This window comes from Aricia agestis, chromosome 11 (genome assembly GCF_905147365.1).
Source record: "Aricia agestis chromosome 11, ilAriAges1.1, whole genome shotgun sequence".
Taxonomy (NCBI): Eukaryota; Metazoa; Arthropoda; class Insecta; order Lepidoptera; family Lycaenidae; genus Aricia; species Aricia agestis.
The window spans coordinates 4,855,881-4,881,781 of NC_056416.1; the positions used below are offsets into that span (position 1 = coordinate 4,855,881).

At 36.7% G+C, this 25,901-nt stretch overlaps 1 protein-coding gene and 1 non-coding gene across 2 annotated transcripts in view; one reads left to right on the top strand and one right to left on the bottom strand.

The window, feature by feature from the left end:
• LOC121732025 (adenosine receptor A3) overlaps positions 1-25,901 on the bottom strand; it is a 102,719-nt gene that overhangs the window by 53,792 nt on the left and 23,026 nt on the right. The gene's annotated exons all lie outside the window — the stretch shown is intronic.
• On the top strand, positions 42-113 carry Trnaq-uug. Its single transcript has one exon. It is a non-coding gene; the product is annotated as a tRNA-Gln (tRNA).

The following is a 25,901-nucleotide window of genomic DNA, read 5'->3' on the forward strand; positions in this document are numbered from 1 at the left end:
TAAAGATGAAATAGATCAGTAATTTGACAAAGTGGCTCATCGGTTCCATGGTGTAATGGTTAGCACTCTGGACTTTGAATCCAGCGATCCGAGTTCAAATCTCGGTGGAACCTGAGCGCGTGGTTGTTTGCTTTTTACTAGTAAACAATATGGAATTTAATTGGTATAAATAACAAAAAGCACTTACGGCTTATAAGATCTATTATTAAATTAATACGCGAGCGAAAAACGAGTGCGATGAGTTTTTGCATACTTAATCGCATGATAATTAAAGAAGACAAAAGCTTTCTGTTAGCTAATAGCTTATATTATTATGCTGCCTATACGTGAAAGAGCCATGCTTCAGCATGAATGGGCTGGCTCGACCGGAGAAACACAGAAAACCGGCGTGAAACAGCGCTTGCGCTGTGTTTCGCCGAGTGAGTGAGTTTACCGGAGGCCCAATCCCCTACCCTATTTCCTTCCCTACTTTCCCCTATTCCCTTCCCTTCCAATCCCTACCCACCCCTATTACCCTATTCCCTCTTAGAGGGCCGGCAACGCACCTGCGGCTCTTCTGGTGCTACGAGTGTCCATGGGCGACGGAAGTTGCTTTCCATCAGGTGACCCATTAGCTCGTTTGCCCCCTTATTTCATTTAAAAAAAACAACGATCTTTTGGGCTCATAATCTTTATTAATGTTTTACAATAATAATAATTATTTATTATTGATAATACGAACCACGATCCTTTTTGTCAATAATCCTGCAGAAGACGGTAAATGTAGAGTTTGAATTTTGACTACCTATAACCTAACACAACAAAGCAAATAATAAAAGTAGGTTCACATGTCATGGGGGTATTTCAATCGTTAATTGTGTCATTAAATTCGCACGAGTAATTTAAAGTACCTTATGACGTCAGTCGTCACATGACGCATCTCACAAGTCACAGGCTCACAGTCACTTTAATTTTGAGGACCATGGAGGAGACTTGCATGTATGCAGTATGATCGATTAAACAAGATGTTTGTCAGTTATCAGTTAATCCTTTACAAACTGTAAATTATACTACCAACAACGTTACAAGACTGATATTTCTGATAGTAGGATTATGTGCACATCTGTCACAACAGGCATGACGAATACAATATACTTTTTTGTAGGTAATAACTGGTTGGTTGGTGTTTTTTTGTAAGTAAAGGACCGTTCAAAAATAGAAATATCAGTGAAAAAAATCACTCTGATACCTTAAAAACTCTGCAAGATATCACAATTCAAAACTCACATAAAATAGACCTTCCCAAAACGCTCCATATATAATTGCGTTTACAAAAGTGGTCTTATAAGAAAAAAAAATATAAATGTAATAAGTATATCGAATAGTACTTTAAATACAAAAATTAAGAAATTTTAATAAAAAAATTCAATTGAAAATCAGCTAATCTTTGACCTTACCGTCATCCCTAGATACTTCCATCTACATTTATACATATAAATAAAATTGGATTGTTTGTTTGTAATATTGAAAGAACCGTTTTTTACTACATGCATACGAATGTATATATAAAATTAAAAAAAACAACATTTTTTTTTATTTTTGTCTGTATGTCTGTCTGTTTGTTCCGGCTAATCTCTGAAACGGCTGGAGCGGTTTTGACGGAACTTTTTTGGCAGATAGCTGATGTGGTAAGGAATAACTTAGGCTACTTTTTAACCGACTCCCGAAAAGGAGGAGGGTATATTTAAGTTTGTTTGATTTTTTCTCTGACAACTACGCCATTTGTGGACCGATTTTCAAAATTCTTTTGTTGTTGTATGAGATATAGCCCGATTTTTGTTGACGCGGACGAAGTCGCGGGCAACAGCTAGTACCAAATAAAATTATTGCCCTTATAATCATGGTCAAGCGCCCCAGCGCAGCGTCATGAATTTGCTCATACAACAATTAATGAAATTACTCTTTCAGCGCTGCAGCTACTTTCACAGTAAACTCTATACACAGTACACACATAATATAGTAATACATAATGCTGTGTATTATTAATATTATTATAGACTGTGTTATCACTTTGTTTATTACACCCTGTAGAGTTCTCTTTGAACGTAGCAGCGGCCAGCGCTCAAAGTGAAAACAGTAGCTCTACCATGAGTTTAAAGCTATAGTATTTATCGATACTCGATACCGACTACGTAAATATTTAATATGGCGATTTTAGTTCCGCAAGTAACCGTTAGAGGCGCTGTATTATTTGCCATACTAATTAATATTTTCGTAGTCGTTAACGAGTATCGATAAAAACTATAGCTTTTAACACATGGTAGAGCTACAGTAAGGTGCGTCTCACTTCCTAGTTGTCTGTGAGATGTGACAATACAAGATTGAGATGTTAATTTGCCCATATTACATAACTATATCTTATATATTTCGGGGGCGATAAATCGATCTACCTAGGAATCATTTTTAGAAAATGTAATTTTATTCGTGTTTTATCAAATACCGAGCAAAGCTCGTGTCAAATATCTATAACTATACCACAATAGACATAACGACCAGTAGTTCGACTGCAAAGAGACGGACAGGTTTCAATATGTGTCAAATTCGTCGGGTTTCACTAGGATTATGAACGGAATGTGCCTCGCGCTGGCTGGTATAATATTTTTAAATATTTAAAATAAAGCTTTCAAAATTGGATTCTGACAATTTTAATCGCATGTGCCAAAACACAAACAACAAAACGACCGAAGAGGAACACGTCCATCGAATATGTCATAGTTTTAAATTCCTAGGTAACAAGTTAACAACCCTAGCGACAATTTTCGTCATAATACGTCAAATTTAAAAATTTCAACATCAGTTCTAAGTCGGGATACTCTATAATTCTGTCTACTCTGACTATACCGTGTTATACGGGAAGTATGTAACTAACATACCCTAAAGTATTATCACTTAGTTTTTTACATGCTGATAGTCTTGTAGTAGTAAAATTATATTATAACTAGTTGATCCGTTGCGTAAAAATTTGTTTATAGCGCGGGAACCGTTCATTTTTCAGGGGTAAAAAGTGCCCTATGCCCTTTTCCGGGACTCAAAGTATCTCCATATCAAATTTCATCAAAAATCGGTTCAGCAGTTTAAACGTGAGGAGGTACCTAACAGACGGACAAACACAGTTTTGCATTTACAATGTTATTATGGCGTCAAGGCCGACGAAGTCTAAACAGTTAAACACTTTACTATAGGTGCTGATGGACGCCGCTGAACTCTGATAGATGACTGATTAGAAGAACGTGGCAGGAATTATTAATTATTTTTCAAAAGCTAGTAAAAAACGCTAGATTTAACCGACAATTTATCCGGGAAAGGCTAGTAAAAACATTTCACGGAAAAATAACTTTTTCAGTATACAGGGTGTAACAAAACACTAGAGAAAAAACATTTCTTTACTGAAAAAAGTAAAAAAAACTGTAAGGTTTAGGAAGCAATACGGAGCACAGGAGTTCCTACTTAGTGAAACTTTGCGTTGCTAGTGTAGGTACATGGGTGTAAATATACGATCCATAAATAATATACCATCAGACGATCCTGTTTGTTTTGTGAAATTGATCCATTTCATAAAAAATATGATTTCTTAATACTGATTAATTTCAAAGAATATTATATATATATATATATATATATATATATATATATATATATATATATATATATATATATATATATATATATATATATATATATATATATATATATATATATATATATCAAAGAATATAATAATATGGTCTAAACTCCTCTAACTTCTGTATAAGTAATATTTTGTCACCCAAGAACAAAACTTTGTTTATTCTATTCAGACTGAATTTATAAGGAAACGTTGTAGACTAGTAGAGTTTAGGAAACAGCAGAATAAAACCAACTTTTAGGAAATAGGTAAAAAATTCCCCCAATAGCACAGGCTCTATCTTTTTGAAAAACATTGTTTTTATGACAATAAAGATTTAGTATTTGTATTTTGTAAATCAAAACATGGAGTGCATCGCACTAGCCACCTGTGATTTTCCGCGCCCTTACGTCATACAACTATCTGTTATCGTAGTTCGTTTGTGATTATTATTACACACAATGATAACATGGCTTATTGATAATGTACAGTACTATAGACAGAATAGAGACAGTAGGATTAAACGACGATTATAGTATACTATAAGCACGTGAACAAAAACTATAATAACACAATATGTACATGATGACTGGAACTAACAAGGAAAGAAGAATTATTTGAACTGGGCAGTGAGCGCAGGTACACGACTAAATTTCAAATGACTATGTACCTATCCTACTCATGGGTTTTCCTTGTCAGAAAATCCAGTGATCCGCCTGCTGCATTGTTCTAAAGAACACTACATATTGCAACCAAACTTGGTTGCAATATTTTTGGTTACATACATCAGGATATGCAATGTGCATTGAGCATTGACGGAGTTATATAATCCATCCATTTTTGTGATTTCAACCGTAGACGTACATCATTTGGTTATCAATAACTATCGATTAGTGACAGTATTTCTGCATGAATGCAATGACAGATGAAACTTAAATGGCAAACTTTTAGTTACGATTTTATAATATGTAGATGTAAAGTGTAAGTTTCCCGAAGAAAAAAAAGTATAATTTACGAATGGATGGATATTGGACAGCCAGGACAGGCTTACCCATCGATGCTCTCAACCTTACTAATATTATAAATGCGAAAGTGTATATGTTTGTCTATCTGAGTATTACCTCTTAGCTCTCTCAAAATGTCATCTAAATCAGTCGTTTAAGGACTGATTTAGATGACATTTTGAGAGAGCCGGGACATAGATGATAGAATAGTTTTTTTACGGAAAAATGTTCGGTTCCCGCGCGATAAAGGAATTTCGAGCAACAAAATTTGCGAGGGTCGTCTATGTAGTTAGGTATATTACAATGATACCGATACCATTATCCTTAACCCACTACTTAAACAAGATGTGTGCACATTAGTCCTAGAAAGCCTACTTGTAACATTATACACGGCTATTACATTCATAATTTGACACTTATTAGAGACCCAAAAGCTCATGTTGTAAGCACGTGGATCTTAATAAGTGTAGGTAGTACCTAGTATCTATTCTGTGCTATGCTGATAAAAAGAAGAAGCATAAATTTGTATCTAAAAATGCGCAGTGTTCTTATTAAAGAAATAAATAACATTTTTCTCTCTCAACGCCACATTTTATTCAATAATTCAGCAACTGTAGGTACAACAATTTCATTTAAAGAGCGTGTACTGTATTTTTCTATGACAAAATAGTTTTTTTTTTAAAGGATTTTAAATTTTTCCTAAACAAAAATAATCCCCAGCTGAACATAGAACCTGCTCCTTTTTTGGAAGTCGGTTGAACTCGTAGGTTATTAAAAAAAAGGGTGTGTTGTTAATCATGATGAAAATGAATTTGATATGAAAGTTCGACTTTCCTTATTAATATTTTATGACACCCGCTAACTTTAACATGAAGCAATAACCTTTCCTATTCTTGTTTTATGGAAGATGACGTGGGAGAGCCATGCTTCGGCACGAATGGGCCGGCTCGACCGGAGAAATACCACGTCCTCACAGAAAACCGGCGTGAAGCAGCGCTTGCGCTGTGTTTCGCCGAGTGAGTGAGTTTACCGGAGGCCCAATCCCCTACTCTATTCCCTTCCCTACCCTCCCTTATTCCGTTCCCTTTCCATCCCTACCTTCCCCTATTACCCTATTCCCTCTTAAAAGGCCGGCAACGCACCTGCAGCTCTTCTGATGCTGCGAGTGTCTATGGGCGACGGAAGTTGCTTTCCATCAGGTGACCCGTTTGCTCGTTTGCCCCCTTATTTCATTAAAAAAAAAAAAAAAAAAAAAAGATAGCTTTATTGTTATTAATAGTTTTGTCATTTATATTGTCATATAATCAACCTTTACTAAATCATTTACTTTTAATAAATTAGTACTTAAAGTTTAAGCCTGTTATGAAAATATTCTTACTGAAATAATTTAATAAAAGACTTACATAAAGCTATACAGGGATTTAAATTAAACAAATGTAAGAAACACACAAAAATGTATTAATTAACATAACATATTTGACTAAGGTAACACATAATAATTAAATACTAAATCAAAATATAAGATACAACAAGAATCCTATGCCAATTATACTAAACCTTTAATTTTTTTACTATCATTTAAAAAAATCACTATCAAATTACAACAACAAAATTACGTATTTTTATAAAATTACTTACTGGAAGTGACAACAAAACAAGTAATCATGAGCAATCAATCAGTAAACCCCTTACTAGTAAAAAACATATATTTTGTCCAATCAAGATACTTCTAACGCATTTGACAAAGGAAATGTATTAATCTTATATCTTTAAACGAGCAATTCTTGTATATATATATATAATTGGAATCTCGGAATCGGCTCCAACGATTTTCATGAAATTTAGTATATAGGGGGTTTCGGGGGCGATAAATCGATCTAGCTAGGAATCATTTCTAGAAAATGTCATTTTCATCGGATACCGAGCTAAGCTCGGTCAAACAGCTAGTGAATTACTTAAGTACAGTGTTTTATTTGTAAGGGCTTATTCTTAATCAATAGAAATGGTTCCTAAAATCACACAACTATAACTTTTGAGCATAAGAAGTCACTAGAACATAGACTAGTCTAATATACCGGGTGTAACAAAACTAAGTGATAATAATTAATACTTTAGGAATTAGGGTGTGTATGTAGAGTTAATGTGAAAGTTGCAGCAGTTGTTGCAAATTTTTTTTCACTTTTGTATGAGGAAACTCGTGATGCTGGGGCGCTTGCCCATACAAAAGTAACAAAAAAATTGGTCTCGCAGCGCTACTACTTTCACAGTGGACTCTCTACAAGGAACACATACACATTATACACAATATACACACCCTAAAGTATTATCATTTATCACTATGTTTTGTTACACCCTGTAGAAATAATTTAAGCATTGTTTTTAATACTATTACAACATGCACAAACAATCAAAAAATCAATATTCCAAACGCAACTTTAGCTCTCGTATCAAAATGTAGAAAACAGTTCGCATAAAAATACTCATTCATGAAAGCACATCCACCATACATTATTCATTCAAAAGTTCGCATTTGATGAAAAGAATCGATAAACTAAATTGTATGACATTCTAACACGAACGTCGGACTTTTTGAAAACTTTCTAGAACGCTTACACTAGGGACGCACGGATTCGAAAATGCTTATTATTATTTTTTAACAAAAAATTAAAACCGACTTCCAAGGTAAAAACAAAAGTACTCGTAATATTGCATGTTCAGCAGAAATAATGTAGAATCCATTGGCTTTTGCCTGGAGTAGTTTAAATAAAGACAAAATCCTCGAACTTGTATCTATAAGGATTCAAAAGTTCTGTTGGGTACCTTCGGAACCAGGGTACATCCTGGTGCAAAATCTTACTTTTTGGTAGTATATGCCTGAAACACTTCAGAAAAAATCAAAATCACTATATGTTTCTATATCAATTTTGAGGAGTTCCCTCGATTACTCATGGATCCCATCATCAGGTCACCACTTTTATGAACATGGTACCAAATTTGAGTCAAACCCTATACAACACAAAAAGAATTTTGTAAATCGGACCACAAATGGCTGAGTAATCGTTGAACATACATAAAAAAAAATACATACAGCCGAACGTATTACCTCCTCCTTTTTGGAAGTCGGTCAAAAATTATGTTTATGACAGTTGTTGGAATGGAAATTGGAACAGTTATTGGAATCAACATAAATCGTAAAGCTTACGAGTAAGAATTTTTATCGTGTTCCTTAATCCTTATTATTTAGTTCCTACAAAAATAGTCGGACAATATCACTGCGCACATGCGCAATACGAAGATAGCTCTGAGGCACGAAAGTCGAAAGCATGACACAAAAATGCACACACAGATATGCATTATGCTGCATTGTTTGGCATCCGCAAAAACACAATGACCTTCACTAAGCTTTCTTCCGCTTTATATCCACTCAATAAACTCTAGCATTGGTTGTGTAACCTATCACAGTCCCACTGTTGAACGGCGCATCATCATTCTTGACCTTTTTCCTGCAGTAGCAGTAGCAGCACACGTATATAGCCATCATTATAGCAAAGGTGGTCGGTACCCAGACGTACACAGGGATCCCTGAAGGCTTCATGGTCTCCGCGTACTCTTTTAGCAGGGAACAGGGAACCAAATACCTCTCCCTGGCGGTGGTCGTGTTGTGCCATAGCAGACAGTCGTGGTCTCTTGTCACCTTGATCATAGAGCCATTGTATTGAAGGTGCTGCTTGACATCGATCTGAGGCGACGATATGTCGAGCGCACTGGAGTCAGGGAAATAGCTCTCGGGGGTTCTGGCGATGAAGGACGACATTATGAAGCAGGGGAAAGCCACTTCCTCGATGTGCTTGTGGTATATCACCTGCATGGAGCACTTATCGTCTGGACGATGCGGGTAAAGATGGGTGTACTCCCAGTGTTCCGACGATGCCCTGCCAAGGTTGTATAACGCCAGACCAGCTAGCAGCGCGCTGAATCTTCCGCCCGATTCCCGAAACTTGTACACATACGTCGGTGGGACCTTGTGGTACACCGGGTAGGGTGTGAAGTGGGAGCAGTGCCGGCACATGTAGTACACGTTAACTGGGGGATGGTAGGAGTAGTGGGTGTGGTGCGCGCTCACATGGTGATTCGGTCTCGTCTGCACGAACTTGCTGAACCTTCCGCGCGGTCCTCCGTTGATTTTCGCACTGGTTGCTTGCAAAATGGTCACGAAAAGGAGTATTTCGCAGGATATTTTCATGGTGTAGAGAGGGCGGGTCCCGGCGCGCGACTGCGGTCGGCCCGAAGCCCGGCGTCGGGGGCTGGCGCCGTCCTGTCGCGCCCGACATCGATGAATGAACTAGCGGGTGCTAGCGTAGCCGTAATGAAAATGCGCCGGGATAACGTGAAAATTACGGGATTAACGTTACTGTTAATTAAAATAGATTAAAACGCTTACTAATAAGAAAATTCACGCTGTGTTTATAGTCGTGATAAACAGTGTTTTCTCCTTGTCTCATACGTAAGAATAGTGGTATGCGATAGACAAAAACATTTTGTAAGCAAAGGTCTGTAGTCACTTAGTATACACCATGTCATGGTGTCAGTCTATTTTATCAATAGAGTGTGAGAGACGCATGCAATATGCAAATATACTTACGGATTTCAATTTTGAAAATATCCAAAACCCACGAACTAACTTTCGCGTTGATAAATGCGCTTTCAATAGAATAATTGATCAAATCTATCCCAATTTTGGGCTGATGAATACCTTTGTGGCTCAGAGATCAATAGAACTAGATATGTCATCGTCACAACTGGACTGACAATACGCGGTCAATCAGGAAGTTCCTGCTACATTGAGATTAATGCTCCGAGCATTGTGGACTGCTCAACTAATAATGTGTCGCTGTATCCCACACGTGACAAACATTAAACAAGTCGACCTGCTCTGCAGAAACTTATTGGCAAGTGGACTTAAGGTGCCAGCCTCTTAAGTCTTAAGAACTGGATCGGCCGAATTCTCAGAGCAACGGTGCTATTTTATGAATATAGGTAGGGATGAAAAATTATAATATGGGCGCGGTATATCTACTTATATAATATTAAGTTCACATAAACTTCACTTTTTATCCACGAAATAATCAAGCCTTTTACACAAGACGTTTTCTTTATGGCTTCTTTATGGAATATCCGAATTAAAATGTATGAAATTAACACATTAGGTATTTAATTATGCGTACGATAATATAAAGTTGACGTTCGACTCGTGTAAGAGAAGTCTTGGCTAGGGGCTCTGGTATCATCATAGTCAAGAGAACTAACACTTATGTTTTTTTTATTTCTGTAACGCCAAAACTTTGGAAAACTTTTTGGGAACATCTATTTGCTCTAGATCTTTGTGTAAGCGTACGAACTTTACTGAAAACTTTATTTTCATCGAAAAAAGGACAAAAATAGATTATTCGCCAAACTTTCACGGTAAAGTCGTTGTTTACTGGATTGAGATAAAGAAAACAATAGAATTGCGCTTTTAACCTTGCTGAAAAGTAATAAAGATAAACAAAATCTGTGTTTCATCGTTCATCAATCTTTTCCTTATCTTATTAGATTAAGAAAAGCTCAGCAAGTTTTCTGTTAGAAAACCTTAAAATCTCGTTATTAACTAAAGCTTAAGAGTGATTTTCTCATTTTTATTATAGCTACTTTGTAATTTGTTCTTTACACGTTATTTTTAGCTAAGAATTTCATATCAGACAATTTCTATGATTAGAACAAAAAAGTTGTTTGAAAATAGTCTTTATAGAATTCTATTTCTTTCAAGACAGTAAGAATGGTTTAATAAAACTTAAGTGCACTTGATTCTTTATTTCTGAGCTTAGACTGTGCCAAGAGAAAACTATATTCGTTTCATACTTACATGTCCTACAATACTTATACTTTACATCTATAATCTGTGCTTATACTATTTTCAGATGAAATAAATGTTTTTAAAAGTTTACAAGTCGGTGATCAAAATAAATCATCACCGTTTTAAGATACTTTTAAAATTAATATTTCACTTCAAGTACGAGTAAAAACTATTTACTCGTAAGTATAGATAACTTAACATCTGTTTGGCACACAGACAAACAGACACACTGTGACTTTCATGTCGAGTTTAACCCCCCAACTATCAATTACTAAAAAAAAATTAACGATACGAGCATCTTTCGCTCTAATACTATAAAACAAAACAAAACAAAGTGTGTGCTTGTAGCTTCTTCATACCAAAAATTTTTTTTCATAATTTGACTAACTTTTTTTTTTTTTTATTATAAAATTGGGGCCGTCTATGGACTGTTCGTCCATATCCTTTTTTTGTTATTTTATTATTTAGAATTTTCGCACCAAGGATAATTGAAATAATATTATGAATTTTAATTAATTGTGGTCCATCACGCCATCACTTTTTTTTTTTTTTTTATACATATGTGTATATATATATTTAATAGAATACAGTATAATATGTTATACATATAATAAATAATAAATATGCTTAAGAGTTAAGACATAGAATATAATATTATATACGGTCTACTTAAGAGGATACACCAGGGGCTAGAGAAATGAAAAAAAGTACTTACTTGTAATATCTATAGCTGTCTCCCTTACCTCAAGCCTATACCGCAGAACGCGATAGAGACAACTGCAGAAAATCCAGAAAATCAACGATTCGTTGTCCCCTGATTCCTTCTCCAAAACTTAACCGATTTAAGTAGTTTTTTCATTAAAAATTAAAAAAAGGATTGAGCTGTGTTCCTATGTTTTGCTTTTTTTGTATAATCTAGCCAAATCTGTTTTCTGGACGTTTGAACAATGCGGAAAATCTGGCCATTTTTTTGGGTTTTTGAACGTTCATATCTTATTTAATAATTAAATTATGAAAAAAAAAGAAAACATAGGGACATTGTATTAGTGGCCGTAGATATTCAGGAAAAAAATTATAGCTCTACTAGCTTTATCCAGGGAGGAAACAGGGGACAACGTTTGTATGGAAAAAAGGGCGGTGTGGACTCCTCTTAAAGCTAAGTACTTTTTATCCCCGAAAAGGTAATATTCTTGACTATAGTCAGGAATATTACCTTATAAGCTATAGCTTATAAGTAAGTAATTTATTTTACTTAAAAGCTTGTCAGCTTAAAGTACTGCTTGGTTACTGCATTGGATGGCAATAAAATTGTATGCGAAATGCAATGGATCGAAAGCTTGCCGTTAACAGTCTTGCAAAGCACCGACAGAACTATTTCCGACTGACTGAATCACAAAACAACGTAGAAATTGTAACGTTTTACCAGTTTTAAACTCAAAAGTGATGTGTTATTTGTGTTTCCTGTGAGTTATAGTCTCTAATACGAAGTAAACGCCTACGTGGCCCAGTGGTTGAGATCGTGGCTCTTGATTGAGTCGGAGGTCGTGGATTCGATTGCCACGTTGGAAGCATTTTAAATTCCAAGTTTTGTTAGGACAATGACAGCAGATCACCAGATTGTTTGATAAGTAACAGGGTCAGGTGGGCATGTAAAAAGTCGGTTATGCGTATATTATGATCTCTCGCCAGTCGTCCATCCTACTGATAACTGGGCTATGATGATGACCTAGTTACCTAGCTTAGTATTCTGCATTACTACTGACTCGAAGTTACATCTAATGACTAATGATCTTTAAACGCAGCTTAAACCCTGCAAGGTGAGACCGCACTAAGCGACAATAACATAATACGCTGCAGCGACGCGACGCGACACGTCATGGCCCAATCTTCTTCTTTATCTGCAATCGTATGAGGTAAGCGACACTATGTGGCAGCAGCGCTAGGCGATACAAAACGTCAGTTCTTTGTAGAGTGGTGTGTCGGGCAACTTATATGGAGACAAAATCCGCGCGCTGGCAACAACGACATGAAAAGCGCCCTTTACTCAGGAACTACCAATTAAATCAGCAATTTCACACCGCTTCTAGTGAATAAGGGCTCGGAAGTATACAGTGTCAATAAAACAATAACTAACGTGAATCTAATTCGTTAATGGGGCCGAAATGCCCGAATTAATGGACGTCGCGGGCCGCGGGTGTGCCATTGTTATTGTATTAAACCTCTACGAACCGACATTTCCACGTATGTCTCAGCACTATATTGTATGTGCAGTGTATCTACATAGTAGATACTTAACATTGTCTCATAAACACCAGTAGTGGGGATGCAGTCTATATAAATCATCTGTCAAGTAGTCGATATCTCTCAGTTGTATAGTGACAGTGACGGTGGATAGACGTGCGCTCCGCAGTGGTACTGGGTGTATTAGTGAGCCAGTGTCCAGGCGCGGTACGAAGGGGGGGTCACAGGGGACATGACCCCTAAAATCCAAGGTCAAATTGAAAAATCTCAAAATCGTGCCAAATAATAAAAAAAAAATCTAGCTATCCCCTAACCACCACTGCGTCCGACCTCAGGCAGTTGTCAACCCAGAACCGTCCGAGGGCCCAGATATAAAAAAAAAGTGTAGTGACTAGTGAGTAACCCCCCCAAAATTTCATGCTGCGACCGCGCCTGCCAGTGTCCCTACGATTCTACAAGCACCATCATCATAGTTTAAATCCTTGTTTTTAAGAAAGAACTGGTCTTAATTAACATTGGTTAAACTATGATCCTTCAAAGTCAGAAGTCTCAAAATCAATCATAAGTGAGGATTTTTCCTTCTCCTACCATTATTCTCAGGTTCTTATAATTTTAGCATGTTCCTCGGGTGCTTGGGATTATATCAAAGGGTCTTTGTGTTTGGTTGCCGTCCATCCTGGCTCACAGGAGTGGCAGTAGGAAAGGCAATGAAATAAATAAAAAAAATAAAAACATGAGTATTTAAATCCACCATGACATCCTTTGAAATCGTTAGCCTGTTGATCTTGAACACGACCCTAAGTTCGGAAAGTAACTCTTTCAGTGTTATCTGATATTCGAGCTTGGACAACGATGATCATTTTAGGTGATGCCATGATTTCCTTGCTCTTTCACTTAAAGGTGAAAAAAACTCTTTCTTAAAAAAGCACCTTGACTTTCTCATATTAGGCTTTAATTCAGAACATTTGACTCTCGCTTTTATAATATAGCCTACTAAAGAACTAATTGTACTTAACTGTTTAACAATATTATACTTACATAATTGTGATCTTGAAGATAAGACGCAAGTTAAACAATATTACAATTCTCATCTTTTATTCATTCAAACTAAATATAAGTAAATCTAATTTCTACCAACCGCACTTTTTATAGTAACTTTAGTCTGTACCCGTTTCCAATCAAATTAAACGTTCCAGAATGGTCTCCGGTAATGTAAAAGGGTATTCCTATAAAATTCCGTAAATATCCCACTTTATTACAACCCCGCATCCGCAACACCAAGACAGGTACAATGTTAATAATTTCCCCACAAAATAATTGCGTTGGGAAAATTACTTTCTACGAGGCGATTTTAGGGTACCGTACCCAAAGGGTAAAAACGGGACCCTATTATTGAGACTTCAATGTCTGTCCGTCTGTCTCCAGGCTGTAAATCAAGAACGGTAATAGCTAGAGAGTTGAAATTTTCACAGATCATGGATTTCTGTTGCTGCTATAACAACAAATACTAAAAACAAAATAAATTAAATATTTAAGGGGGCTCCCATACAACAAACGTGATTTTTCAAACATTTTTTGCTCGGTATCAATGATGACAACAGTTTGGCACTTGAAATTTTCACAAAAGCCTCGGTTATATTATGTGCACTTTAATAATTAATAATAATATTAAAATAAAATAAAAGTTTAAGGGGGGCTCCCATACAATATAAACACAAATTTTGGCCTATTTTTGCTCTATAATGGTACGGGACCCTTCGTGCGCGAGTCCGACTCGCACTTGGCCGATTTTTAAGTTATTTTGGAAACTTTGATTACATTTTCATTTGCTCCCGAACAAACAGGGAGGTGTCAAAAGTTTGACGTGTCTTTTTAATTGAGTTTAATTTAGTTTTGTCAGAGATATCCAAACCGCGAAACACAGTTTAGGAATCCCTGCCGCATACCATCTCAAGCTATCATACTACCTAGCGTTAACATATAGCTATAGGTCTACCAGAATCTGATGGTAAAAAGTGAGAAAGTAAATTGACTCTATCAATACCGGGGTATAATTGGAATAAAACATTTTTGATCCCTTTTTGCTTATTAGCGGCTGATTCTGTGTGTGAAACATTTAAATATATAAAATCCAATGATCAAGGATATTTTTGAAAACCTGCTGTCAAAATTTGCCATCAGATTCTGGTGGACCTATAATAATAAACGCTGCAAAACGCTACTAATCCAAGAATCTTTTCGAACAGTTTATCACTGTAATTGCCCACTAACGAACCCGAACATAAAGATAATCCGGAGAAGAAACAGACACAAACTATTTCATGTCTTCCGTCGACCCGATGGTGAAACCTCACAACATGTTGTCTACACACTCCGACTTGCAGGACGCTTGTTAATGATACGTGATGCGAAAAAAATCTACCGAACAACGCGCAACGTCGCGAGGGTTGGACCGGCCGCACTCCGGTCTCCGACTTCCGAGACATTCAATGATGATTAAACTTCAATTTAATAAATAGTGTGACAGATAATGTATGGGGCTTATGTTAAAATCTTAATTTAATCGCAGAATTATATTATTATATATTCGTCTATGATATGTATCATGAGTCATGACATAGTGTGCCCAGTAACTTAAGCATAAAAAGTAGAATATTAAAGTAAACCAATAATTATAAATCTAAAAATTTCAATTTTTTCTATAACATAAAGATTGACTTGGTTAGAAGAACTTATAGTTCTGTAACTTTACCCTCACTGCTTCTCCTAATTGAATTTTGCATACATTACATCATGTCATTTAGATTTTAGAATTCAGATACACAATGTAGTATTATATTATTGCTTTCGAAATTGATAAAAAAATATGTCACCTAGAATTTTTGGCACATGAAGGAACAGTACGAGCGTGTAGTGGAACCATAACAGAACACATGGGATAACGATCACTTTCAGTTGCAACTTGCAAGTCATTTAGAAGATTTCTGAATTTAAAAAACATTTCATTTCTGTGTTACCGACAAAGATTTTTGGTAATTATGATGAGATATGGTGAAAGATTTTATCATTCCAAAACTATATAATTGAAGACTTTAGCGAGCACAGATATATCAAGATATATCTGTGGTCGCTAAAGAGTAAAGAGCGAGCGCAAAGGAGTGAGTGCGGCGTTAGATGAGGAGGCCCCAACATGTTTTTCAGCAAAACAGAGAAACAAAAAGAAAATAAAGTTAGGTTAAAATATTTTAGTTGCACGATTTGCCAATTTGTTGACTTGTTTTGATAATGGAAATTGATTTTATTGTGGTGCACCGTTCGATATCGTTTTTAGAAATTCCGTTGTAAGATTGTCCAATTTAGAGTGCAAGTTAGTATTTTTGATAAACAATTTAAATTTTAGTTTTACAAATAATATATCCGATGTATGAACCATATTTTTGGTGTGAATTTGGTTATAAAGGTCGTCTCGTTTTGTATGATGTTTAAGTTTTTTTTGAAGGACATGTTCAGTTAATCAATTGTTTTTTTTGATCGGGATTAGTTTTTCTGGTATGCATTCAGTTAATTAGCGGAGTTAAGGTAGTGTGCTGAAAAATTATTCTGATGTGCATTTAATAATATCCCTTAAAAAATAATAAAGAAAAGATAGCAAACTTCGAAGATTCAAGCAAAAATGTGTCTAAAACAAGGTTTTTTGTAAAAAAGAAACTATCGAGCATTTTTTGAGTAATCGTGTTTTCGTCTTGAGCATTTAATATTTATGAACTGAAGTTGCTTGTGTCAAAAAATCAGTTTTCTAGACCTTACAAATTTTGAGATCTAGGTTGAAGTATGTAGTCAAGTTAGGGTCATATGCGCTCTGTTAACCCTCAGCAGCAGCGCCAGCAGCGTAATCAGAGCTAAAAGTGATTTGTATGAAATCACGGCTCTCCTACAAAATAACATTTTTCCGTTATAATTTGAACAAAACTTATAACTTACTTCATCATCTAGATTCTAGCTAATATGATAATCTAGCTGTACATAGAATACGCATTTTATTATCTCAAATTATTTTCCCGGTCGTAAAGCCTCCATTATGCAAAAAACTTCAGTTTTCAAATTGTTAGTTTGTGTAAAGTTTTGACGTTTATCAGCTATTACTAAACAATACTGAGATTAATGCATGCTAATTACTCGTCACCGAATATCCTGAAATTCTAGCAACAGGCAGGTTCTAAAATTCATGCTATAAATTATCGCCTTTAATTCTATTGACGGTAATTCTCCAATTCATTTCACGTTAGAAGCTTTATAATTTCAATAAAACATACTTTTGCTATTGTAATGATAAATCAGTTCTCAGTATAGACGCCGATTTTTTAAGAATATTTGTAAAAATTGAAAATATAATTTATCATCTCTCTAAAATATCTATAGGAATGTCTTGATGGATAATCAGGATTGGCAATTATGTGTGCATCTATTTACAGTCTCAAGTCTGCACAATCGACGCTGATGGACAATTAAATACGAATAATATTTTAAACGTTCATGATCACCACATTTTGTCCATCATGGACGAATGTGTAAAGCGTAGGGATTGCAATCCGGCGTCATTTTCAATCCGGACCGGATTTGACCGGATTCCCATCAATCCAGCCGGGTCCGGCCGGATCCGACCGGATTGATGAAACTGAAGTAAAAAGTAAAAATCATCCTAATTTTTGCATTTTAGTTCAAAAACAAGGCATTTGCATCTGTTGTATATGACATAATTTTTTCAAAGCGAAGTAACCACTTTTCACATGTATGGTATATGTACCGTAGTGATTCAAACATGATTTCAAATATGCGTATAGTTGCCCAAGCATATTATATACGGTATTCTCGCAACATAGTCGGCCTAATCCCGAGGAATGAGCAGATCAGTACGTCTGGGACTAAACCATGTAAGAGCTTCCTCACGATGATTCCGTATGAGCTTCCATATTATGCACTTGAGATCTAAAAATGTCTCATTAGTTCACGCCTCTACCCGGGATCGAATCAGCACCCTCTCTAGTGCGTATCATATATCTACCCACTAGGCCACAAACGCTCTATTAGTTCAAAATAATTGAGTTATTCAAGTGTCATTAAACTTATATGTGGGTTGTTCATAAAAGTAAATCATAAATGTATAAAATTCAGTTTTGACCCAAATCAATGCAAAGAATTATTGACATCAAGAAAATAATTAAGATTTAGCTGTAGTTAATAGCGAGTTGATGTTTATACTAACGATTTGTTACTAAATTTGAAAGTAACTAACCAACCAATGCGAAAAGGAGATCAGAAGACGTATAGGTATGGCCAAGAATGCAATGTCGCAGCTCCAAAGAATATTGAAAGATCGTAACATCTCACGGAAAACAAAAATGAAACTTGTCCACTGTCCAGTCCTTAGTCTTTTCCATATTCACCTACGGAGCGGAGACGTGGACTCTTAAGAAAGCGGATCGCGATCAAATTGACGCCTCCGAGATGTGTTGCTGGCGGAAAATGCTCCAAATACCATGGACCGCCTTTCGTACCAACGTCTCCATCCATCGTTAGTGACTTAAAGATAAAAACAAGACTGTCGTCGATATGCCTACGAAGAGTTTTGGATTTCTCTGGTCACATCGCAAGAAAGGATGGCCATAACCTCAAGCTGTTCAAACAGCTTGTGGTTATGGCCACCTTTCTTGCGATGAAAGAGAGGGATAAAAATGAAATTAAGAAGTCTCAAAACTCAATGGCCAAATTAAAAGCGTTTCTGGGCTCCATCAAAAAAGTACTTCATCGTAAAAAAATAGACATGATCGAGGATAAAAACACCCTTTCTCGGATCAAGGCTTCATCACAAACAAATCGGCAGGCTTTAGCAATGGAGGCTTTTTTGAGGGAACCATCTACACAAACACCGGCAAATAAAAACAAAAGATATAGGGCCGATCTCGGGCAAGTGCTCCCGCCAAAACTCAGACTGGCCCAAAACCCCGAAGATCATATGATAAATGCCTTCCTCGAGTTCCAGGCGATAATAAGAGCAAATAAGACCATAAAGCTCCTGACCTGCAATAAGATCATGCAGGCCTATCAGCGGAAAAATCAAAAGCTGTTAGAAGTGAGACTCGAGGATGCAAAAGCTGCCATATACGACAATGTCACCTCCACAATAATTGCCGGGGCGATGACAGGGCAGTATATGGCGGCATTAAGTGCCGACTGCAGATTCGTGGTTCTGGACGAGGATGAGACAAAACGCACGGGAACACTCAAATTTATCACAAAATCTGAGAATCCAATAGTGGTAATAGCGGAATGTACCAGAATAATGCTGGAAGACAGGATACTAGAAATGGCAGAGGTCCTATCTGGGGACCCCGAATCCAGCATGGGCTGGGACATATTCGCGAAACCTATCAACTACTCGTGGGTCAATGGGGTTCCTGGGTGTGGAAAGACAACTTGGATCATTAATAACTTCAATGAGGAAACAGACGTTATAATAACAACGACAATCGAAGCAGCCGAGGATCTAAAGCAAAGGCTATCGCTACGAACTGGCAACAAAGTTAAAGATAAAGTTCGTACCATGGCCTCTTTGCTGGTAAATGGGACAAAAGGAACCTACAAAAGGTTGATAGTTGACGAGGCCCTCATGAACCATTTCGGCTCAATCGTCATGGAGAATCAGTTAACAGGCGCCAACGATGTCATCCTCATTGGAGATATTAACCAACTTCCGTTTATAGAGCGTGAAAACCTCTTTAAACTTAATTACACTCGTCCAAACCTGGTAACCAGCATCACCCAGGAGTTGTCTTGCACACACAGGAGCCCTATGGATGTGGCATACGCCTTAAGCATGGTCTATAATAACATCTATTCATCGAAGGAAATTGTGCGGTCCCTAAAGCTAATGAAGTATACAGGAGCGAGAATACCTAAAACCAATCTAAATACCCTGTATCTTGTCCACACACAAGAGGAGAAAGCATCCCTCACTAATACAGGCTATGGATCGGGAACAGACTCTCGCGTCCTCACAATCCATGAAGCTCAGGGATTAACGAGTCCTTCGGTGATCATCATACAGACCAAGTTCCTAAAGCTGGCAATCCATGACAGCGTTCCTCATGCAGTTGTAGCTATATCCCGGCACACTAACACCTGTGTCTATTACACTGACACTGATGGAGACGCTGTAGCAAGCTTCATAAAAAGAGCCACGGAGGTGTCAACCGAACGCATAAAAGACTACAATATAAAAATGGCTATAAAAGACAGGAACGATAAAGTCCTAAGCCACATAGCGGGTAGATTCGACACAGAACGATATCTCTTTAACACCCTAGAAACTCCACCCAGCTTGAGTGATCCCTCTCCACCAAGCCAATGTCACAACATCTAAAGGCAAAGGGTGGAGCAGCATAAAATCTAAGGAAATCGGAAAATGTCGGATCTACTGGCCGCCACACTGACTGGGACCACACCGTTCAAAACATTAAATATTATTAGTAATTTATAAAACAATAAATATTCATTTATTATATGTATAAATTATAGTCTATTCTATTAAGTATATATATATTATATACACATACATATATATATTATTAAAAAAAAATAATAATAATAATAATTTAAAAAATGTCCATGGCGTGATGGACTACAATTAATTAAAATTTATAATATTAATTCAATTATCCTTGGTGCGAAAAATGTAAATAATAAAATAACAAAAAAAGGATATGGACGAACAGTCCATAGACGGCCCCAATTTTATAATATAAAAAAAAAACAGCTTGTGGTTACAGGCAAAGTTGATGGTCGCCGTTCAAAAGGCCCTATCAGATGGTCTGACCAAGTGCGTACTACGCTAGACACCGGCCTTCATGACGCCCTCCATTCTGCCAAGGATCGCCACAGATGGCGTAATGTGGTCACCTCTAAACTCATAAAGGGGAATCACGACCCTCAGCAATAAGGGACACGACGCGAGTAGGAGGAACCAATCTAAGTGTGACCACAAAAGCGTCACCTGGTAAACTACTTCTAATAAAACTGCTTATGGCTGAAAGGCCCTTACAGCTTCTATTAAGACACTAGTATTCTAATTCGCTTTATTGTCAGCAAAATATTATCATAAATAATAAGATAAAGCTTAAACACCACGCGTAACGTAGGTATTTGAAGCACCTTTTTCATGCAACGACCATTTCAGTTTGCTACCAATTACTAGCACCGGATCCGGTCTCCGGATCCGGTATATTGGGACCGATTCCGGTAACCGTAAAATGATACCGGATCCGGCAAATTTCCGGATCCGGTTTTCCGGATTGCAATCCCTAGTAAAGCGGCCTTAAAAGTAAATCAGTCTGTCTCATAATAATCATTACTCATAATATTATACAAAAAAGTTACTTGGCAGTTTCTGCATGTCCTATAAGCTCGTTCGTACTTTCAACTGTCGAAATCGCAAACTTTTACTCAACACGGGGCATACTTCTTGAATTTTAAAACCTAGTGAAATTAACGGCCCCCATGGCATCCCATGGCCACATTACACTTTCGTAATTGCCAACTCTTTGCTTGACAGTAACTCATGCACATAACTAAGGAGAGACAAAGCAGGAGCCAAATCACCCCTTTATGCTTAAACCACCTGCGCAAAAAATGCGAGAGAATAGAAAATCTAACGTGTTGTCCCTAAAATCTTTCATTTTGGGACAAACGACAGATTTCCTTTTTCAAACTGTCAATTTGTCTATTTTTTCATACAAAGAAACCCTTTCTATGATATTCAACTGGGTTTAACATTGCGTTAAAGAAACGTATAAATAGAGGATAGTCGCTGATCATCACAATAAATATATAATAATACAAAATAAATAATGCGGCGCTACATAAAAAGCTGAAGACATTTACATGGTTTGTGCGAAGAAGCGGTAATGTTGTCAACACGTAGTTAACAGGGAAGAAATCTGTTGTAGCGAATTTATCTTGTCTCTCCGATGGCGGATCAAAGTAGGTGTTTTATTTATTTCGCATTTTGTTGTTGCTCTCTATAAATCATACGAAAAATTAAGGGGTCCGCCCACGTCATACTTTTTGTAGGACTGATAATATTTGGGCGTGATTGAAATCCTATTTTATTTCATCGATTTTTTTGTATGACGTAAGCGTTGCACTATTGCAACAAGTACGTTTTAACTTTCTTAAAACAAAAATTCAATCACCGATGATATTATTATCGAACGTGGGACGGCGGGCGGGCAGTCATCCTTATGCGGCTTTTCGACGTTGGTCTGTGATGGTCGATGGACCAATAATTCAGTACAAGCTACAATACTTGAAGCGAATATGTACTTAGAGTTCGAGTTGTATTCATCCACTGAGGTAGTAAGTACTACGTACTAGAGCAGCTATTGCGAACAATAATATATTATAATATTATTTGCACGTCGTCAACTACGACAAAATATGCGATCTACCGAAATGTAACATCTCTAGCAACCATATTTTATCCAAATAAATATCATTTCATTTCATTTCAAAAAACATGTCGCACTTGAGGCATGAGCGGGGTGGGAGGCGGGGCGGTGATTGCTATAGATCAGTACCACAGAAGTGACACAGTTTTGTGCCTACACTCGAATGAATGCAGAATCTATTTGAGTAAATGGATAAAATAAAAATAAAAATTCACTTTTTTATAAAATTTATAATTAATATGGATCCATAGTCCACTATAGCTAATTACCTTATTTAAATTACTTAAATATTTTCAAATATGTACCATAATAAAATTATTATAATGTACGCATGTATAATGTACGTAATATTTTAAATACATATTACCAAAATACAAACTCGTCTACGTGAGTAAGTACTTCATTCATCGTCGTCTTATCATAGATCTGTATTCTGCCTACATTACACTCTGAATCTACTACTCTATGACAATGCAAAATGGCGCGCGTCTTCGCCTAGTAATTGAATGTTCGTATTTTAATTGAAAATAATTAAATAAGAATGCTAATACCGATGAAATGTTATTCCGTTGCATTTGAAAATGTTACTGGAATCATTTTTGCAGTATCTTAACCCACAACTAGGCATTTTTGCGACTTTTTTTGGTTTCGTTTTTGATTGTGATTTGTGGTACGTCTGGCGCGCAGATGAGCTCGCGGGCGACTAAGTGCACTGCTGCTATATAGATTATGTTGAATGTGACCAAGCATTGCGTTGCGTTGTCGAGTCTAGTACGTAGTACATACTATGTCAGTGTATTCATCTTAGATTGTCCATTAGGTACATACTGTTGTTTTGTTTCGTATAAATATTAAATAAGTACATAATATTTGCATGTCAATTGTCAATTGACGAAAATATATTCGCGAATCAAGATTTTTGTAATAGGTAACAGGTTATGTTACATGGTTACATCATATAAATAAATGAATAAATCAAAATAAATCTCCATAAACAGGTACAGAGTCTTATGAATAATATTACCAAAAACTAGAACTCTCCATAAAAATCAGGGGCCAAAAATATATTTTCGGACAATTTGAATTATCATAAAGGCACGTTTGGCCCCTTTCTTACGAGCGGCACAAATATTTTGGCAACAAGTTCCTTAATCCATTCTAATTGACGACCAATAAAATGTTGAATATGTATGAATGAACTATGAACAAAATAAACTGTCCGTCCGTCTGTAATATTTATAGTGCGCGTGGGCATATAGTTTAGCAATATTCGCTGGTAATTTGGGATGATACGTTAAATAAAATATACGACGATGTAAGCGAAAACAAAGAATTCGTCACAATACTCGCAAGATATCGCCAAAAGCTATAATATGAGTTTTCGATATTTAATTTGCCGCTACAAAGCAGACCTGACGCACACAAAGCCGAGTAGACAGAATTAGTATAGTGTATACCGACTTAGAACTGCGGTTGAATTTTTTAAAAGTTTGACGTATTATGACAAAAGTCGTCGCTAGGGTCAGAGTAGACAGAATGATAGACTATACCGACTTAGAACTGATGTTGAAATTTTTAAATTTGACGTATTATGACGAAAATCGTCGCTAGGGTTGTTAACTTGTTACCTACGAATTTAAAACTATGACATATTCGCTGGACGTGTTCCTCTTTGGTCGTATTGTTGTTTGTGTTTTGGCACATGCGATCAAAATTGTCAGAACCCAATTTTGAAATCTTTATTTTAAACATTTAAAAATAAATTATATCAGCCAGCGCGAGGCACATTCCGTTCATAATCCTAGTGAAACCCGACGAATTTGACAGATATTGAAAACTGTCCGGTTCTTTGCAGTCGAACTACTGGTAGTTATGTCTATTGTGCTAGGGTCGTTAGTCGTTACCTACAAATCCAGTTGTTGTTTATATTTTGGCACATGCAAAGAAAACTGCCAGAGTTCGATTTCAAAATCTTCATTTTAAAAATAAATTATATCAGCCAGCGCGCCAGCCCTTAACTTATCCTGGCGAAACCCGAAAGCAGGGCTCGGAACCGGATTTTTTTTAACCAGGTTAAAGCGCTCTATAATCGGTTTTTGGATTTGTGTCCGCTCGGAGCGAAATCGAGATGCGAGCGGTATTGCTTCAGACATTAAACTGGTTAATTCCTCGCGGAAAGTAACTAGTGCAGTGATATCTTCTTTCCCTTTCTAGTGCACCATCTAATAGCCAATAGGCCATAACTTGCTTATTTGTTTTGAATGTGTGGTAACGTGTTCAGATCAGAATTTAGTATGTTTGTGATTAAAAAGAATGGGTCAAAAAAGTCTAATATCATCCATAGGACCTAACTATTTTTAATTGAACAAAAATAAAAATACTATTATAAAATATATCTAGCAAAAGAAACACATGTAAATACTTGATACCTGTTAAACTCCCTGTTAAAAAAAAACTAGCTTTTAAATAAAACCGAAATCTATAGTACGACGAATACAAAACGGATATAATTTATTACTATGTAAAATGAAAAAAACATAACATTAATAGCATACCAGGAATACTGATGGTCCGGGAGCTGTCAATCTCAAAAGTTCCCTCATAGCGTGCATGGTTTTTTTGATGAAAATAGATAGTTTATAACTATGGGAACTTGAAGCGCTCGGTTTGCGTGGATTTGCAAAGCCGGAAGTACGTAAAAAAAGAAGAAAAAAAAAGTTAATAAATGTTTTGCCCTCACCATGTGCACTGGTTTGCCTAAAGTGTTGATTGAAAATTTCTTTACCTTTCAGGAAAAATTACGCAAACCAATATTTTTGGCCGAATGAGAGTCAGGCAAGCCTTCTTCTTAAGTGTGTGATGAAGGTCAGTTTGCCCTCATTACGTAACATGATTTTTTTAATTTGTTCCTTGAAATGTCTACTTTCCCGTATGGTCTCGGGCTAAGAATAGGACCATCCCATCTCTAACCTATGGGTGTCGTAGAAAGCGACTAAAGGACATTGGTCGGATAAGAGGACAAACATCTTCCTCTGCCGTTTAGGCTCCGGCTACCGTTCCATGGCGGTATAACCATGACGAATCCTGGAATAACTCTCGATTCCGGTCACTTGCTCTACATTCGAGAAGGACATCAACCATCCCAAGGTGGCGTTGGTTTTATAGTCCACAAATCGCTTAAGAGCAACATTGTAGAAATGGGTAGTGTGTCGGCAAGAGTGGCATACCTTGTGCTAAAGGTTACCTGATCGATACTACCTTAAGTCAGTTAATCCAAGTGTATTATATATGTGTGATATTGATCACATACACATCTCTGAAGTCTGAATATATGACGTTTCGTCCGGTATCAAACCTATTGAGGTTTAATACCGGAAGTGATCACGGACTGGTAAGAGGCAGCCTGAGTATAAACGTCAGTTTAGAACGAGCACATTTAGTGAGGTCAACTCTAAGACCTGTACGGCCCCAGGTCAAAGCTGGTTGCGAGAGCTTCCAGCTAGAACTGCAAAATCGATTCGCCATGTTGGAAACCACAAAGGACATAGACACAGTATAGCAATATGACATATCCCTACAGTAGTGAAACGAATGTACTTGCACAGAGCAACGGAGGG